Consider the following 20,616-nt stretch of genomic DNA (forward strand, 5'->3'; position numbering starts at 1 on the left):
CGTGGTTGATCCTAAGGCCATGAGGCGCGCGCGCATGGTGTTCACAAGTCAACAGCATCACATGTTGTATTTAAAAAAGTAAACATAATGCAAGGCCATGATTAGATCTGGAGAGTTGGATCCAAAGGTTATGGATGTTCCACGTGTGGACGGTGGTGGAAACCACCGTCTTCTCCGGTGAGAAGGCAAAAACCGGCCACCAGTTGTAGGTTTTGCAACCTCAACCAAATCAAACGATCCTTATACCAAATTAAAGCTGGGGTGATGTACACCACCCCTGTAACCTTGGATTGTTCTCTCGATCTCTATGGAAGGAGAAATCAGAGATAGAAAATCCAGGTACTTGATCTGAAGTTCAACAATTCACAAAATTAAAGCCACCATTGGCTTGTCTCTCACATGAGGACTTCAGAAAACCAAGCAAACTCAAGCAATGCACAATATATAGTGAGATTCGAAGCAAAACAGTTCAGATGGAAACCTTTGAAGTGCAACTTTGATGAGCACGATCCAACCAATCTCTTGCTTGCAGCTTGATCTTGAGGTATGGTATGAGTGCAAGGCTTAGGAATTAGTGTTGAAGATCAACTGATGTTGTTGAAAATCAAACTGGAAAAAGAGAAATGAAAATTAAAATTCCTTTGGTGAGAGGTTAGGATTCAATTCCAGTAGGGTTTCAGGCGCCTTCAGGTTGAGAATTGAATGAAGTGATGCATCTATTTATAGCTGCAGCTGCAAGGAATGTGTGACAAGCTCATGTGCATGAGAATTGGGTCCTCCATGCATGGGCCTGTACAGGTGCATGTGAGGCCCAAAAGCTAATGGTTTTGCAAGCTAAAATGATTTGAAGCAAGTTTGGACGTGCATATTGAATGGCATTTGCTTGTGTATGAAGTTTCATCATGAAATGCATAAATGGTCACAAATATTCATCTCTTCAAAAGTCCCATTTGGAAAATCCAAACATAGGCAGGTGGGTAATGGTTGCAAAGATCTTGATATAAGGAACAAAATCTACGTTGACCAAAAATCCATTTGGAGTTTGAAAAATTGTGAAAATTGGCCATAAAGTTCAAGGTACAAAACATGTGTTTGAAAAATTTGCCAAAAAGGACCAACTTCAAGCCCTTCTATTTCAATGATGAAAGCCTCAAATGGAAAAACCTCCAAAATCAAAGTTTTATATATTTTCAAGAAAATTAATTTGGACTTAAATTTTGCATAATTTGCATTTTTTATGAGAAAGTTATGGGCACTTGAAGTTGGACTTTTTCAAGATTCAATGGCTTTGGTCCAAAGTGACCTATAATGTTTTGTATTATCACATGTGTTTCTTTTAGTATTATTGATAACATGAAATAATATCACATTTTTGGACTCGATTTAATTAAATTATATTATTATTTGATTCGATTTATTTCATATTATTCGATATTACTTGGTATTTTCCTTCTATTTATTTCAGGTAACACTATTTGAAGCATACGTGAAAAAGAAAGAAAATGAGGTGCAAAAAGAGGATGCAAAAAGGAAGGCGCTGTGATGCTGTGACGACCGCCACACAAGATGTGACGAGCGTCACGCCCCCTGCTAAGTGTTACGATCGTAACACATGGTGTGACGAGCGTCACACCCCCATTCCTATATTTTTGGCTTTGACGCGTAACAGAAGCACGTTCACCTATTCTCCCGCTTGACTCGTTGAAACGTGAGGAAACCTACTGAAGGGACTTTGGAAGAAACGGTTATTTTAAGGATGGATATAAATAGCACCAATTATGGAACCCTGCGGCTCTCTCTCAATTTTCCAGTTTTCGGCACCGTGCATTATTTTTTCCTGCTTTTTAATTTTCCAGCACTCTACTTTCTTAGCAATTTTTATTTCCTTTTCTTTTCTAGTTAATTTCCAAAGCATTGAATTTATTTTCTTTCACACTAGTTTCTACACCGGAAACTATTGTGTAGTTTTTTTACTGGATCTAACCTTACGTTAGACCATAGTATTTTATTCCTTCGCCTTTATTTTACTGTCTGATCGAAGATTGTGAAGAACAAATCCAACCGGTTTGTGGTGGAGTGTTCAAGCATCGAAGCTAGGGAACAATCAAGATTTCTAATAATTTTACAGGTTCTTTAATTTATTGCTTTAATTTACATATGCTCTGTACTGCTATTTATCTATATTGTTTGTCTGACATGGCTGTATTTAAGCATAATTATTACTTAGGCTTGTTTAGCATGTCCGACTAAATAAACTTAGATATCGGTATGTAAAGTAAGCGGAAAAAAGGAATCAAAACTAAGTTGGTTTAAATTTATTTAAAAATATAGTCACTCTTTTTATGGTCTCAATTTACAGAGTTAACACCAAAGTTTTTGTACGAGAGTAAAAAGCATAAAGAAGTTAAAATCAATAGAACGACGATTTGAGCTTTTAACTGGACAGTGTAAATTGGACACTAACTTTAAATCAGGGCGAAAGCAATTTTTAGAGTTAATTAAATTCTAATCATTTTCAAAAAGTATTTTTAAAGGTTAAATGTGAGGACGAGAGTTAAGCATTTAAGTTTAATCATATAATCTAAGTCAACAGAGCGAGAGTTTGAGACGAGGGTGTTTAAATGGTTAGTATTTTCTTAAAAAGAGTTTCTACAGATTCTATTGTTTTCAAAAAGTGATTTTGGACTTAACTAAATAGTGAGAGCGTACGTTAATATAAAGTCATAGTCTGATTCAACAGAGCGAGAGTTTGAGAAAAGATTTTTAATCAATAGTGTCTACTGAAAAGACTTATTTTAAAACTAAGAAACTAACGAAGATTTGATCCCCTAATTACGAAGAACTACATACCGATATCCGCGTTATTTGATATTTAATCTAGATCTTATTTTAGTTTTACTTTTCCCCCTAATCATCAAAGTATCATCCGCCTTAGCTTTACGAAGTAACCTTAGAAAAACGGTATATCGATTCATTAAGTCCCTGTGGGATCGATATCTTTTAAAACTACGCGATTAGACTGTGCACTTGCAGTTAATACCCCAATAGACTCATAAAGTCGCGATCAAGTTTTTGGCGCCGTTGCCGGGGACTTTTATTTAGTCGATATCGTAACTCTTCTGTTACGCTGTAAAGACTAAGGCAATTTTTATTTTTTCCCTTGTTTTTCGTTGATTTGTATGCCACACACTCGCTCACAAAGCGAACCGTACTACTTACGAATCAACGACGTTGAACGATACCTCCGAGTCTTACGACGAATTCGGGAGTATCGTGCTGCAAACAATCTTCCTCCAATCGAAATTCCTGATCTCAAAAATCTTCTTCCTTCGTCGATACCCGAGATGGCAGAACCAACTCGTGCTCTTCGAGATTACGCCGCTCCATCGCAAGATGAGCCGCATTCGAGTATTGCTCCACCCGCAATCGAAGCAAACAACTTCGAACTTAAACATTCGCTGTTACAGGCAGTGCAACAGAATCAATTCTCTGGAAATCCTACTGAGGATCCAAACCTTCATTTATCTGTATTTGTCCAATACGCTGATACTATTAAAGCTAATGGTGTCACTTCAGAGGCAATTCGACTTCGTCTTTTTCCTTTCTCGTTAAGGGATAAAGCTAGAAGATGGCTTCAGTCTCTTCCTTCCAACTCAGTCACCACATGGAATGAGTTGAAGAAATTCTTTCTTGCCCGATATTTTCCTCCAAGCAAAACAGCTATGTTGAGAGCCCAGATAAATGGATTTAAGCAAAAAGATAACGAGTCTCTTTTCGAAGCATGGGAAAGATACAAAGACATGATGAGACTTTGTCCACACCATGGTTTAGAGGACTGGTTAGTAATTCATACCTTCTATAATGGTCTCTTGTACAACACAAGGTTAACAATAGACGTCGCCGCAGGTGGTGCGCTTATGGATAAACCTTATGCTGATGCTTATCAACTTATCGAAAGCATGGCCCAAAATCATTATCAGTGGGGAAGCGACCGAACAATGGTAGAAAAACCTCAAACGAAAAGTGGCATGTACGAGATAAGTAGCCTTGATCATGTTAATGCAAAAGTGGATGCTCTTGCCCAGAAAATTGAAAGTTTAAATGTATCACCTCCAGCCACCGTGGTTGCCGTGACTCAAAATTGCGAAGTCTGTGGAATCCAAGGTCACACTCCTACAGATTGTCAACTCCTAACAGGAATCCAAGCAGAGCAAGTGAACTATGCTCAAGGAAATCCCTACTCGCATACCTATAACTCAAACTGGAAGAACCATCCTAATTTTTCATATAAGAGTAATAATGCTTTATACGCACCAGGTCAAGCTCCCAGTCAAGCCCCAGCTATATCTCCTGGATATCAAAAGCTGACCCCATCTACACCTAACAATAACGTTCCTAGGAAATCCAACTTGGAAATCATGATGGAGAACTTCATAGCTTCTCAACAGTAAACCAATAAAGAGTTCTTAAACCAGAATGTACACACTAACGAACAAATTAAACAACTAGCAAGTAAAGTAGATGCCCTGGCTACCCATAACAAAATGCTGGAAACATAAATCTCCCAAGTAGCTTAACAACAAGCGCCTACTGCTGCCCCAACTGGTACATTTCCTGGACAGCCCAACCTAACCTGAAAAGCCAAGCTCATGCAATTATATTGAGAAGTGGAACAGAGGTAGAAGGACCATCTGATCCAAGAATTGAAAACCAAAACTCTAAAAAGTCAACTGAGGAAGAAAATAAACCTAAGGAAAAGGAAGAGAGTAATAAGGAAACCGTAGAAAAGAAAGAACCTTATGTACCTCCACCGCCTTATAAACCACCTATCCCTTATCCTCAAAGGCTTATTAACACCAAAGACGCGGGCCAATTTAAAAAATTTGTTGACCTACTAAAACAATTAAACGTCACAATTCCTTTTACAGAAGCTATTACACAGATGCCCTCATATGCTAAGTTCTTAAAAGAAATTCTTTCTAATAAAAGGAAACTTGAAGATAGCGAAACCGTTACACTCACTGCTGAATGTAGCACTATAATCCAGAATATGCCTCCTAAACTTAAAGATCCTGGTAGTTTCTCTATACCCTGTCACATAGGAAAGTTTGTCATAGACAAAGCTCTATGCAATTTAGGAGCCGGTATCAGTGTTATGCCCTTGTCCATATGCAAGAAACTGGAAATGGGAGAATTAAGACCAACTAAAATGTCTGTGCAATTAGCAGATCGTTCCGTTAGATATCCCATAGGAATTCTTGAAAATGTTCCCGTGCGCATAGGTCAATTCTACATCCCAACCGATTTTATAATTATGGACATAAGAGAAGATGAAGTTACACCCATTATACTGGGAAGACCATTCTTAGCAATCGTCGGTGCCATCATAGACGTAAAACGAGGACGACTCACTTTCGAAGTAGAAGAAGAGAAAATTGAGTTCATTCTTTCCAAATTTTTGAAAGCACCTGCAATAGATGACACATGTTACTTCATGGATATCATCGACGAATGCATAAAAGAAACAGAATTAGAAAATGACAAATTGTCTGACTATCGTGTAGAAGACAGACTAAACCAATGTTTAGCAATAACACTGGATTCTACGCAATGCCTTAAGAAACCAACCCTCGACCTGAAAACACTTCCCAAAAATCTGAGATATGAATTCCTAGACTTAGAACTTGAACGACCAGTGATAGTTAATGCAGACCTAGGAAAACTCCAAACCGAAAAACTCATACATATCTTAAGAAAATATCCAACCGCACTAGGATACAACATCACCGATCTTAAAGGGATAAGTCCTTCTATTTGTACGCATCGCATCATGCTAGAAGAAGACTGTAAAACTTCTAGGGAACATCAGAGGAGATTAAACCCGATCCTGAGTGAGGTAGTGAAGAAGAAGGTAACGAAGTTATTAGAGGCAGGTATCATATATCCTATATCCGACAGCAAATGGGTTAGTCCTGTACACGTAGTACCAAAGAAAGGAGGTATAACAGTTATCGAAAATGAAAAAGGAGAAACTATAACCAAACGAATCGAATCGGGATGGAGAATGTGCATTGACTATAGGAAACTAAACAAAGCAACCCGAAAAGATAATTTTCCTTTACCATTCATAGACCAGATGTTAGAACGATTAGCAAAGCATTCTCATTTCTGCTATCTGGACGGTTACTCAGGCTTCTTTCAAATACCAATTCATCCTGATGACCAAGAAAAGACAACATTCACATGTCCTTTTGGTACCTTCGCTTATCGACGAATGCCGTTTGGCTTGTGCAATGCTCCTGCAACCTTCCAAAGGTGCATGATGACAATATTCTCCGATTTTCTCGAAAATATCAAGGAAGTCTTTATGGATGACTTTTCCGTATGCGGGCAAAGTTTCGAAGAATGTCTTAAAAACCTAGAAAGAGTTCTAGAACGATGTGTAAAAGTAAACCTAGTACTTAATTGGGAAAAATGTCACTTTATGGTACAAGAAGGAATTGTTTTAGGACACATCATATCAAATAGAGGAATTGAAGTAGACAAAGCCAAAATAGAAGTAATCGAAAACCTTCAACCTCCGAAAACTGTGAGAGAAGTACGAAGCTTCTTAGGACATGCCGGTTTTTATCGACGATTTATTAAAGATTTCTCTAAAATAACTAAGCCTCTAACCGGATTATTAATGAAAGACGCTGAATTCATCTTCGACAATAAATATTTAGAAGCATTTCAAACACTTAAACAAGCATTGATCTCCGTGCCCATAATGCAGACTCCGGATTGGAATGAACCATTCGAAATAATGTGTGACGCAAGTGACTACGCCGTAGGCGCTGTTTTAGGACAACAAAAGGATAAAAAACTTCACGTCATATATTATGCAAGTAGAACTCTAGATGAAGCACAGATAAATTACGCCACGACCGAGAAAGAACTTTTAGCAGTAGTGTTTGCACTAGATAAATTTCGTTCTTACTTGGTCAGAGCAAAAATAATCGTTTACACTGACCACGCTGCCATTAAGTACCTCTTAACAAAAAAGGACGCTAAACCTAGACTCCTAAGGTGGATCTTGTTGTTACAAGAATTTGATTTGGAAATCAAAGATAAAAAAGGAACTGAGAACGTAGTAGCAGATCACCTTTCTAGACTTGAAAATCTGGAGCCGGAAAGAACATCGATCAATGATGACTTCTAGTACGATAAACTTATAGCTAATTTGAAAGAAAATAGAGCTGATGAACAGGTAGAGACCACCTTGGTTGTATGCGTTACACCATGGTACGCCGACTTTGTCAATTATTTAGCCGCCGGAATAGTTCCACTTGATTTATCCTACCAGCAAAAGAAACGATTCTTCCATGACATGAAACATTATTATTGGGACGACCCTTTACTTTTCAAAAGAGGCCCCGATGGTATTTTCCGTCGGTGTATACCTGAAGAAGAGATAGAAAGTATAATCCAACATTGTCATTCCGCTCCTTATGGTGGACACGCAAGTACATCCAAGACCTGCTCTAAAATCCTACAAGTCGGTCTTTATTGGCCAAACATATGGAAGGGTGTGCATGCTACTGTCAAGAAATGTGATAGATGTCAACGCACAGGAAACATATCTAGACGTGACGAGATGCCACAAAAGGGCATTTTGGAAGTAGAGATTTTCGACGTGTGGGGAATAGATTTCATGGGACCTTTTCCACCTTCTTTCGGTAACAAGTACATACTCGTAGCGGTCGACTATGTATCAAAATGGATTGAAGTTATAGCTTCCCCAACAAACGACACACGAGTAGTAACTAGACTCTTTAAGAATATAATATTTCCAAGATTTGGTGTCCCAAGAATAGTAGTCAGTGATGGTGGATCGCATTTCATATCTAAGATACTCGAAAAACTATTGTTTAAGTATGGTGTAAAACATCGAGTAGAGACACCTTACCATCCTCAAACCAGTGGACAAGTGGAAGTGTCTAACAGAGAAATTAAACAGATATTGGAAAAAACAGTCGCAACCTCAAGGAAAGACTGGTCATCAAAATTACCCGAAGCTTTATGGGCATATCGAACCGCTTACAAAACTCCCATAGGAACAACCCCATTTAGGCTTATTTATGGTAAATCTTGCCACCTCCCGGAAGAGTTAGAACATAAGGCCTATTGGGCTATTAAAAATTTAAATTTAAACTATAAGGCCGCCAGTGAAAAGCGAATCCTTGATATAAACGAATTAGAAGAACTTAGACAAGACGCATACGAAAATGCCAGAATCTACAAGGAAAGAACGAAAAAAATGGCATGATAAGCGCATATCAAGGAAAACTTTCAAACAAGGCGATGTAGTCCTATTGTTTAACTCTAGACTTAAGTTATTCCCAGGAAAACTACGCTCTAGATGGTCAGGCCCTTTCCAAGTCACTAATGTTTTCCCTAGTGGAGCTGTGGAAATTAAGGGAAAATCTATGGAAACATTTATCGTAAACGGGCAGCGTCTGAAACATTATCACTATGATGAAAATAATGAAGACTCGCAAGTCCTGAAATTAGACGTATTGTCTCCTAAATCTATAGATTAACATTTACTAGTTTTATGTCGAGCTTGCCACATTAAACAAAGCGCTTCGTGGGAGACAACCCACAAATTTTTACTATCTTTTCTTTGATTATTCTTTTAATTTTATTTAGTATTCATTCTTCATTTATTTTATTTTATAAAACTTTTCTTCTTTTCTTCTTTCGGCATCTGGCCAAATCCTGACTAAATTCTTGTTTTTCTTTTCTTTAGTTAACATTAACCTGATGGGACAAATTGATTGTATGGGTATCAAATTCAGAGGGAAAGCTCAGAGACAAAAATTCGAAGAACTAGCAGAGAGAGAGATGCACCCAAGTTTCTATGCTGATGATTGGGCAATGACTGCCCTTGGACTAAGAGAGGGTGTCCTGTATCTGCTGAGTCAAATAGGGTGGGAAACCACACCTATTCGAAGACAATTTGTTACTTACCGGAGGCTAACTCTAGAATTCCTTAGCTCCCTGATCTATCTACCAAACCATGGAAAAGGAATAAGCCGAGGTTTCATTCAGTTCATGATGTTCAATATGGAGTATCAATTTAACATTCAAGACTTTACTAACCTTTTAGGATTCCCTACCTCTTTTGATACATTCACCATGAGCCAAGAAGACCTTTTTGAATATAGAGAGCTTGAACATTTTTAGGGAAGTTTGACGGGTAATGACGACCCTGAGGAACATGAGTTTCTTTCTGGAAACATACATAACCCAGCTTTTCGCTATTTCCACAAGATCCTAGCACACACTCTTTTTGGGAAGAAATCAAACATTACCACAGTATCACGTGATGAACTCTTCATAATATTTTGTGCTTCCCAGAACCGTCCAGTGAATGGTGCCACCTATATGTTGGCGGGTTTCGACCGCCTTATTCAAACTGACCGTGCACCAATTCAAATAGGAGGATTGATAACCATGATTGCCAATGCTATTGGATTGCGCCAACCCATGCTTGACTTGAACCCTTTCTGTGGCATTGAGCCTATGAATATACCTTTCCTCTTCAACATTATGTTTATAGGAAACCTTGGACCTGAAGAGTTTGAACAATTAATTAATAACCAAGCTTTCTACCTATTCACCATGCCTAGTCCAATGACTAGTATCCATAACCGAAACAATTGACTCTACAACCTGAATGGAATATCTTCCCCTGTTAGATATGTTGAATCCATCCAAGACTATGAGATTTGTGACGACCAGATTCCTTATGCTGAGTCTGATCCACAGACACCTACTGGTTACCATGATGTTGCCTCTCCACCTCATTCTATCCCGACCGCAGGATCGGCAATACCTGATCTTAGACATCATATGCCCGGAACTGATTATAACACCGCCATTCAAGCCTTGATGTCAGAACAAGATGCCATCAGAAAAGAGTTAACTAATATGGGACATGAATTTCTGGGATACATGAATAGTATGACAAATCAATTTCATGAGTTGCTACACCGTGTCAATTCCTTTGCTCCTCCGGCCAGAGATCCTGCAAGTGGCTAGAAGTTTTTAGTTAATTAGTTTTAGTTTTAGGAAATCTATAGTTTCGTTTAACATTGTTTTAATCTTAGTATTTGTTTTTCCATGTTTTCTTTTACCTTCAAATGTTACATTATGTTTATTTTATGAAGCTATTGCATTATTGGTTAAATTTTATTTTATTTTGATTTATGCAATATCTACAATTATCAATAATGATATTTACTGTATGCTACTTACATAGCCTATTAGAGAAAAATATATATACACTATGGTGTGTAGTAGAGTAGCATGCATGGCAGTTCAAAAATATAACAATAGAAAAATATAATAAACATAAACAAAACAAAATAAAAACAAATTATGAAGCACCCACGTAAGTGACCGTTGCAAGCTGACTGGTGTGACGAGCGTCACACAAGCCATCACGGTCGTCACGCAAGTGCATGTGACGCCCGTAACACCTTCCGTCACGAGCGTGACAGCTTCAGAATAGGTGACCGTTGGGGACACGACCGTTACCCCCACCTTTTTATTTTTCCCATTCATTCACCTCTTTACTCCATCCCACTCACATTCCTCCACACTTATTTTTCTCTCACCCACTCCTCTTCCAACTTCCAAAAACTTTTCCTATAAATACCTACACTCCATTTCTCCCTAAATCACATCATTCCAACAAACCACTCTATACAAATACATTTGCATCCTCTTTCCTTCTTTCAACCCACATATCAATATGGCGGAAAACCAACAATTCGGAAATATTATCTTCCGATCCGAAGATGATAATTATCAACGGGAGCAGTTCGATCGGTTTCAACAACGAGGTGTCGTCTCTACCAGGTATCCTGATTTAAATTGTTTACAAGAATTAGGATTACTTCAAGGTGTGAAATGGATGCTTCAGCTTGCTGATTTAACCTTTCTTTGCACACACAATCAACCTACCTACCCATCACTCACCTTAGAATTTTTAAGTTCTTATTCATACACCACTCCAACCGGTGAAGACGAGTACTTAACCGGTACCGCAAATTTCCACATGTTCAACACCGAGTACTCACTATCCCAGAACCAATTGAGTGCCATGCTACACTTCCCTGTAGAAGGTCAAGTCCACCCAAGAATCCCTCCGAACTCACAGTGGCACATAAACGCCTTCGACCTCTTTAGAAAAATATCCGATGTGGAAACAAACAACTGGGATGCACTACTTGCTTCACACATACATAACCCAACCATCCGGTATTTTATCCGCATCCTGCAAAACACCATTTTTGGTCGACCCAACAACAGCAAAGTCAACGCGAAGGAATTATTCTTCCTCCACTGCGTCTTTGAAATGAGTACAAAGGTAAACGCCGCCTCTTTCTTATTTCACCATATCTGCACCCTATGTGCTAGAGGCCGCCAACCTTTTGTGATTGGAGGATTAATAACCACCATAGCACTTGGTTTGAATCTAGGGGACCGACTTCAAAATTTACAATCTCTGTCACCCCTATTTATGGATATAAGCTATTGTCGCTCTAGCCGCTTAATCAAAAATAGGGTAGGCGGAAGGTATTATCTTATGGTGAATAACCAAGAAGTCCCGAGCGTTGTTTTACCCAACATTGCCCTCACAGATGTCACCAACCCCGACCGATTCATCTACGACCTGAATGCTCCCGAAGTTACCGAGCCTACACAAGCAAACCCGCCCCCGGACGAGTTTATAGGAAATGGAGCAAGGTGATCAAGGTCCTGAACAACAATCAGCTCCGCTTAACCCTTCCGATAATGCAACCGGCCAATCCTCCCGACGCCGTCGAAGAAGAAGTCCTGCAACAAATGATGATATCATGGACGCTATTGAACATCTAACCCAACGGCTTGATGCCATGCAGGCGCAGAATCTTGAAGTGATACAACTGATGCGCCAGATGCAACAACAACAGGAAGCGAGGAATGCAATAACCGACCAGCGGTTCACTGACTTGCTCAGCAGGTTTGACGACTTGGGAGTACGTCAACGATCACCGGGTCCGAGAACAAGAGGCGGAAGGCAGAATTGAGTTTGGGTTCCCTTTTTTGTTTCCTTTTCTTTTGTTTTCTTCAAAACATTGGGGACAATGTTTCATTTAAGTGTGGGGGGAAAACTTTGTTTCAGTTATGATTACTTCTCTTTCAACATTCCTTTTTCAAGTATGTTATTTCCCTTTCATTGTTATTTCCCTTTCATTTATATCATTAATTCAAATAAAAAAATAAAAAAAATATAATATATATTTATTTTAAGTTGAGTCCCTAGTGTGAAATTTTTTTATTATCTATTCCCCTCAATTTTCTTGAGCCATAACAAAAAAATTCAACACACTCAATAAGTATAAAGGTTGCTTATTTTATCAAACTTGAGTAAAATTAAGACGAAAACTATTACCGCCCTAACGCTCTAAAAACCTCAACATGCTAGATCAGGAAAAGTACCTATTATACCAATCCCTTGAACTTTTAGTTTTATAGTAACCCCGAGTAGTTTATACGAGAAGTCGGCACCATCCTAATAGCAAACTACGTGGAGAGCCGATGAATATAAATGAATGATTCCCAAGACAATATATTAAAAAAAAATCAGGTAATGCACTAATTAAGTTAGGTGATCCTTACCCGATCATTTAATCCAAAGGTTGCGGACCCTACAAAAACATTGTATGAACGATCCATTGTGAGTTGGTTCAGCGGTTTCTGGTGCTGAACTTGGTAGGGCGGACTACGGTCTGATCCCCCGCAATTTGCAATGGACTAAATAACGAAGTTATCCAACTTATGTACCAGAACTTCCAGCTAAAAAGGGAATCAGAATCGCTAACCGGTTACTCCACTATGTGCGCGAAAAGATAAAGGGCTTAATGTGATTTCGCTAGAATGAAAACGGGTGAAATAAGAGTAAAAGAACTAGGATAGCTATAATAGCGTGACTCAAACTGGTTTGCATAAGGTGGGGTTATCTGAGGTTGTAACGGTAGTTGTTGATGTTAAGATTAAGCTCAAGTTATTTTTAAACGAGATTTACTTGCAACCTACTACGAATTGATGTGTGTTTGGAAATTTCATCTGGCTAGTACTTTAAACCGATTTCTGCATTGAATCTTGCTTGAGGACAAGCAAAAGTCTAAGTATGGGGGAGTTTGATAACATGAAATAATATCACATTTTTGGACTCAATTTAATTAAATTATATTATTATTTGATTCGATTTATTTCATATTATTCGATATTACTTGGTATTTTCCTTCTATTTATTTCAGGTAACACTATTTGAAGCATACGTGAAAAAGAAAGAAAATGAGGTGCAAAAAGAGGATGAAAAGCAATCCACTAAAGCCCAGCCCACAACTACAAGGAAGGCGTTGTGATGCTGTGACGACCGCCACATAAGATGTGATGAGCGTCACGCCCATTGCTAAGTGTTACGAGCGTAACACATGGTGTGACGAGCGTCACACCCCCATTCCTATATTTTTGGCTTTGACGCGTAACAGAAGCACGTTCACCTATTCTCCCGCTTGACTCGTTGAAACGTGAGGAAACCTACTGAAGGGACTTTGGAAGAAACGGTTATTTTAAGGATGGATATAAATAGCACCAATTATGGAACCCTGCGGCTCTCTCTCAATTTTCCAGTTTTCGGCACCGTGCATTATTTTTTCCTGCTTTTTAATTTTCCAGCACTCTACTTTCTTAGCAATTTTTATTTCCTTTTCTTTTCTAGTTAATTTCCAAAGCATTGAATTTATTTTCTTTCACACTAGTTTCTACACCGGAAACTATTGTGTAGTTTTTTTACTGGATCTAACCTTACGTTAGACCATAGTATTTTATTCCTTCGCCTTTATTTTACTGTCTGATCGAAGATTGTGAAGAACAAATCCAACCGGTTTGTGGTGGAGTGTTCAAGCATCGAAGCTAGGGAACAATCAAGATTTCTATTAATTTTACAGGTTCTTTAATTTATTGCTTTAATTTATATATGCTCTGTACTGCTATTTGTCTATACTGTTTGTCTGACATGGCTGTATTTAAGCATAATTATTGTTTAGGCTTGTTTAGCATGTCCGGCTAAATAAACTTAGATATCGGTATGTAAAGTAAGCGGAATAAAGGAATCAAAACTAAGTTGTGAAATTCTGGCACAGTCAGAATTCAGATGTTCTACTCCAAGTAATGACATCTAATCCAACTTTGTTACTAATACAGCAAGCCAATTATACAAATTCAAACCCCAGTACTGATAAGCACACATTCACAGATTTCACGACATCTGCTACTATATCACCATAGAATGGAAGAACACCCAGTTCTGTCACTTTCGATGTCACACGAGTTGTTATGACATCCAATTCTGCGCTGACAAGAATTAAGCAGAACTTAAAAAGTAAGTGCAGTAAATAACACAAGTAATTGTTAACCCAGTTCGGTGCAACATCACCTACGTCTGGGGGCATACCAAGCCAGGAAGAAGATCCATTATCAGTAGTATTAATTCAGAGTTAAACTCCCCCATTTACAACTCTTCACTTAATTCCTACCCAATGCAATCTATACCTAGGAACTCCTAGATAGAAACCTCCAGTTTCCATTCCTATCACTACAAATACAATGTAATGTTAAAACAACTTGAACTTGCTTCACAGCTTCGTTCAAGCACATAATCACTCTTGCCTACAGGCTTTGAGTTACAAACACTCTCAGCTTTGAACACTGAGAAACACATGGTAACCTACCCACAGATTGGGAGGTTTACCTCACATACACCCCTAAATTTTCATTCTAAGAGGCTTACAAAAACTAGGTTACAATATGCTATTTATAACCTAATCACCCAACTGGATTTGGGCCTTCAGAAATCGCAGCAAACTTGTTCTTTGCTGTTACAAAGTCAGCAGAAACTTTCTGCTACAAACAAGGTATTCAATCTTTTAGTTCCTAAAATATCTCCATATTTAGTTCCTAAAATATCTCCATATTTAGTTCCTAAAATATCTCCATATTTAGTTCCTAAAATATCTCCATATTTAGTTCCTAAAATGTCTCAAGACCTCCACAAATAATGCCACATAGGATTCTAACTAATTTCCACATATTAGTGTGCTAACAAATAGGCTATTTGTTAGGTTCCTTAATTGTAGCTCAGTTGTTAGTTTCCTGGATTTTAGATCAGCTGTTGGATTCCTGAAGAATAGCCTGAGAAAAATCTTGAAACAGAAAAACTAAACAACCTACAATTTAGCATATGCTGTCAGGAATGAATGTCACAACATTCAGTTTGACGTCCAGAACATTAACCATATGCTAAGTCTGTTTTTCCTGAAAACAGACTCTACAATTTGTTGTATTGTACAGAACCAATTTGTCCATACTTCAGTATCAGCGTACAATAATAAATGTCAAAACCTCCTATTTGACATTCACACATAGAGCCTTACATCAGGTCTGTTATCCTCTTGATAAGCAGACTGAGCTGTATACTGAAATGTAGCAGAAAACCAATCTGCCTATTGTTCAGTAAATGCTGTCAATGAATGTCATAACATCCAGTTTGACATCCAGACAGTAGGCCTTATGCCAGGTCTGTTATCCTCTTGATAAACAGTCTGAAACTAAATGCTGAGTTATAGCAGAACACCCACTATTCTATTCCTCAGTATTTGCTGACAGGGATGAATATCATAACATCCAGTTTGACATTCAATAAATCCTGTATTAGCTAAACCTGCAGTACACTACTCAGAATGTCATGACATCAGCCAAGCCATCAGAGTACAGCTAGATATTCTAACATACAATGCAGTCAAACAAACATCTCCACAGCATGTCATGACATCAGTCAAGACATTAGAATCCAGCTAGTGTTTTACCATACAATGCAGCCAATTAAACATCTACAAACTCCCCCTTTGGCAAATTTTTGGCTAAAACACTTTGGTCTCACAACAGAGTCCATAGTAGCGGAAATCTCACATCTAGCAGGAAATTAACCTAGCTAATACACTCAGAGTTGCAGCACAACCTCTGGATTAGAGGATCTTCAATATCTGTTTAACACATAATCTGTTGTCCTGGGGCATCACAGGTGTTTCTCCCCCTTTTTGTCAAAAATGTTGCCAAAGCAACACTTTAAATTACAGACCAAAATAAAACAGAGTTACACACAAATGTCAGACAGACAATCTTGATTTTACTTCACAGTTTTAATCAAGAATACCCCCTCTTGATCTTGCTTTACAACTTTGATCAAGACACCACCCACTTGATCTTGCTTCACAGCTTGGATCAAGTAGTCACAGACTCTTTCCTAAAACCACTTTCTTATCTCCAGTGGTAGCTTGACATCTAGCACCACTACAACCAACACAACAGTAGATGGTTACTCCCCCTGTACCACACAACTGTAGCACACAGGCTCATTCTAATATATCATAATGAGACACACAACATCCATATTTCCTTATGACTGTAAGTTTTGGAAGGAAATAACAATATTGACCAAGGCAATGTCATGACATTCGGTCAGACATTTTTCTGCTCACTCAGCCTTGACACACACCACATCATCCCACTAACTAACAAGGTGTCATACCTTGTTATCTGAGAACACATAGACCACAAGCTTGATGATTACTTGCAGCGCAAAGACAGAACTCCCCCTGTCATGAACAACCAACTCTCCTCTTGAAACTTGGAGATCACACATGAACATATCCAACACCCCAAAGTTGGACCTTCACATACTTCCTGATTCAAAGAGAACCCAGACCACTTGATGAATGGAAAACATAAGATGCATTTCATGTCTTCAAGAGAACACCCTCTGTTCAACCCTCTTGGCTAAACACATCCACACTCTTTGTCAATCTCTCTTCTAACCAGAACAGAAAACCACTTCACAAAGTGTTCTAACATTAGTTAGGACATCCTTCACAACATAACAAAGAACACCATCTGATAGTCTTCAGATATCACTGAGTCACCAGCTTGATCCAAAAGAACCCAGACATAAATTGGGACATATACATTGTCATCCCATTACAAGAGACAATCTTCCATAGATAGCTCAGAACTTCTACCACAAGCTCCAAGAGATGAATAGAAAACACCTCCTTTTGTCTTCAACTTACTACTTTTTTTTTTCAAAAGTAATTTGTCTCAGACTTTCCTCAAGAATAATCAGCTGCCATATGTTGATTATCTTGATTCTTCGAACTCACTTCTGAGATAGACCAAATGCCACTGGTTGATTACCTCCTTCATGAATCCTCATATGAAAAAGTCAAATGTCACTTATTGACCTCTCCACGTTTACAGACTTCTCCCAAAGATATTCTGACCTTCCAAGTGAGACTTGAACTTCAAGCTACATGCTAAACAAAACTTAGATTCTCTAAGACATGAACATGTAACATCTTCTCCATCAAGCAACTCCAAAGAACTGCAATGAGAACGATCTTTTTGAAGTACCCAATCTACAACTTTGTAGACCTTTCTATCTTAAGTTGATGTGCCACTTCACCAACTAAGATTCTGATGTTGAACCAAATGTCACAACATTGTGTTTTAACATCTAGCTGTTGAATTCAGCTCCTTTTTCTGCCACTTGAAAGAACTTCCTCCCTACACAGAACAAGAGTTCAATGCTCTCATAAACTTGATTGTGGAACCAAGTTTGAGTAAACAACCTCCATCCTGCAGGTTTGCAGTCAAGTCATCCAAGCTTACACCTTGGTGAATCCCTGCTTCTTCTCCAAAGACATCAGACACTCTGATGCATGAGTCTTCAGAAGGACCAGTTAGAAACTACCCCTTCAGCTATACCAAGGATTCCACTTCCTAAAGCAAGGCTGTTTCCATGATGTCAAGAATGCGGCCACTTGTTCTTAACTCCACAGTATGCATTAGCCACTGCACTTCCTTACCTAGATCAGAAATAAACTGATCCAAGTAACCATCATCAAGACTATGATGTCTTCTTCTTCTTGTACACACCAAGGCTGAACAAGTTTCTTGTCAGGAAACCTTTTCAGAGATCATATGCTTTTGCTGCCACCAAAGAGATAGATCATAAACCAATGGACTATCCTTCCTGTGATTCTGCACAGGGTCTTGAAGAAGAGATGTTCCAACATCTTTAAGAACATCAGTTATCTTGAGCTCCAAGGATAATCAATTAAATACTTGTACTTAGCACAAGTAGACATGGGTCTTAAATCCTTTCCCAATTATCCTTTCAGATACTTCCACCATAAGAATACTTTGAAAATACTCTTATTGTGTCAACATCATCTGCTTGCGAGCACCACAACAGTCTTGAGAATCTTTCCAGATTAGATTCACCCTTAGGAATGAGAGAGATGATCCTTCCTTGCATATGTGACACACAACCACCAGAACCCATGTGACACAGGTCAACAGCCAACCAGACCCTAGGTTGTCCAAACGTGAGGAGGTTAACCAAACCAATCATGGAAACTCCACACCAATATCCATGCATTGTACACAAATGTCTCAACATGACATACAACATCCCTACCAGTGTCAACTAACTCTATGAGTTATACCTATACTTACTCCAATCACACCAATCAGACTCCAGCTGACCATAAGTACTAGGAAAAAAACATTCAATAGTAGATATGCATTGCCAGAGCATACTACCTCAACCAACCTCTGAATCTTCATATTCTCACTCCTTGAAGGAACTGCCACTTCTGAGCGTGGTGTTTGAATAACAAGATTCATGGTCCCACTCCTTTTAAATGAAGTAGCAATAAGGTTACCCCATTATTGACTTCTAACATCCAGGGGACTTGTCTTCCATCATAGCATAGTACTTCAGGGAACAACTATCCAACCCTGATCAATCCATAGGAATAAGACAAACAGCAGGAAGTTGCACACTGTCATATATCAACCAACTCCACTTCCAGAGATCAGACGTCTAAAAGTGACCTTCTTGAGCACACACACAGTTGACCCTACCCTTGTCAACTTAGCACACACAGATGTCTCCTCTTCCAGGTCAGGAGTAGGTTCCAAACAAAAGTATCCCTTTGTTTGACACCTAAACAACATCTGCTCTTCAACGAGTAGCTGCATACTTGTTGAACAACATGTTCTAACATCCCATAGAACATTAGTTCCACCTCCTTGGAACAAACCCTCCTTAAAGGACTTCAAGGTCTTCATATACACTACCCAAGAGAGTAAAAGAATCAGTGATCAGGTGATTCTTATCATCCTGAAGTGAGAATGTCATGATGAGTGGACTTGAGGATACTCAAGTATCTTTGACATCTTCAGTAGATTATGATGAAATCTTGAATGCAGCAGCCTTTCATCCATATGAGGGGAAACTTCATCAGAGTTTGAGTTTAGCCAGGTATTATGCAGCGGAAATCATAATACAACTCAACCTCTAGAGACAGGTATACGCAGTTCCTGTCATGAATAGTCCAACCACCTACTTCAAGGGACCATTCAGGGGAATCACAGAACCTTCCAACTGTTCCACCATCAGTACTAACATAATTCCTTGCAAGATACCAGAAAGTATCACCCATGGATCTCATCCAGAAACAGATCAGGATGCCTGCTCTTATACCAATTGAAATTCTGGCACAGTCAGAATTCAGATGTTCTACTCCAAGTAATGACATCTAATCCAACTTTGTTACTAATACAGCAAGACAATTATACAAATTCAAACCCCAGTACTGATAAGCACACATTCACAGATGTCACGACATCTGCTACTATATCACCATAGAATGGAAGAACACTCAGTTCTGTCACTTTCGATGTCACACGAGTTGTTATGACATCCAATTCTGCACAGACAAGAATTAAGCAGAACTTAAAAAGTAAGTGCAGTAAATAACACAAGTAATTGTTAACCCAGTTCGGTGCAACATCACCTACGTCTGGGGGCATACCAAGCCAGGAAGAAGATCCACTATCAGCAGTATTAATTTAGAGTTAAACTCCCCCGTTTACAACTCTTCACTTAATCCCTATCCAATGCAATCTATACCTAGGAACTCCTAGATAGAAACCTCCAGTTTCCATTCCTATCACTACAAATACAATGTAATGTTAAAACAACTTGAACTTGCTTCACAGCTTCGTTCAATCACATAATCACTCTTGCCTACAGGCTTTGAGTTACAAACACTCTCAGCTTTAAACATTGAGAAACACATGGTAACCTACCCACATATTGGGAGGTTTACCTCACATACACCCCTAAATTTTCATTCTAAGAGGCTTACAAAAACTAGGTTACAATATGCTATTTATAACCTAATCACCCAACTGGATTTGGGCCTTCAGAAATCGCAGCAAACTTGTTCTTTGCTGTTACAAAGTCAGCAGAAACTTTCTGCTACAAACAAGGTCTTCAATCTTTTAGTTCCTAAAATATCTCCATATTTAGTTCCTAAAATATCTCCATATTTAGTTCCTAAAATATCTCCATATTTAGTTCCTAAAATATCTCCATATTTAGTTCCTAAA

General features: G+C 38.6%; 1 non-coding gene across 1 annotated transcript; it reads right to left on the reverse strand.

The window, feature by feature from the left end:
• Window positions 1-3,722: 3,722 nt before the first annotated feature.
• Window positions 3,723-3,829, reverse strand: LOC127116251 (small nucleolar RNA R71). The gene has a single exon (XR_007801215.1). It is a non-coding gene; the product is annotated as a small nucleolar RNA R71 (small nucleolar RNA).
• Between the last annotated feature and the right edge of the window lie 16,787 nt (window positions 3,830-20,616).

Source organism: Lathyrus oleraceus, chromosome 1, assembly GCF_024323335.1.
Source record: "Lathyrus oleraceus cultivar Zhongwan6 chromosome 1, CAAS_Psat_ZW6_1.0, whole genome shotgun sequence".
Lineage (NCBI taxonomy): Eukaryota > Viridiplantae > Streptophyta > Magnoliopsida > Fabales > Fabaceae > Lathyrus > Lathyrus oleraceus.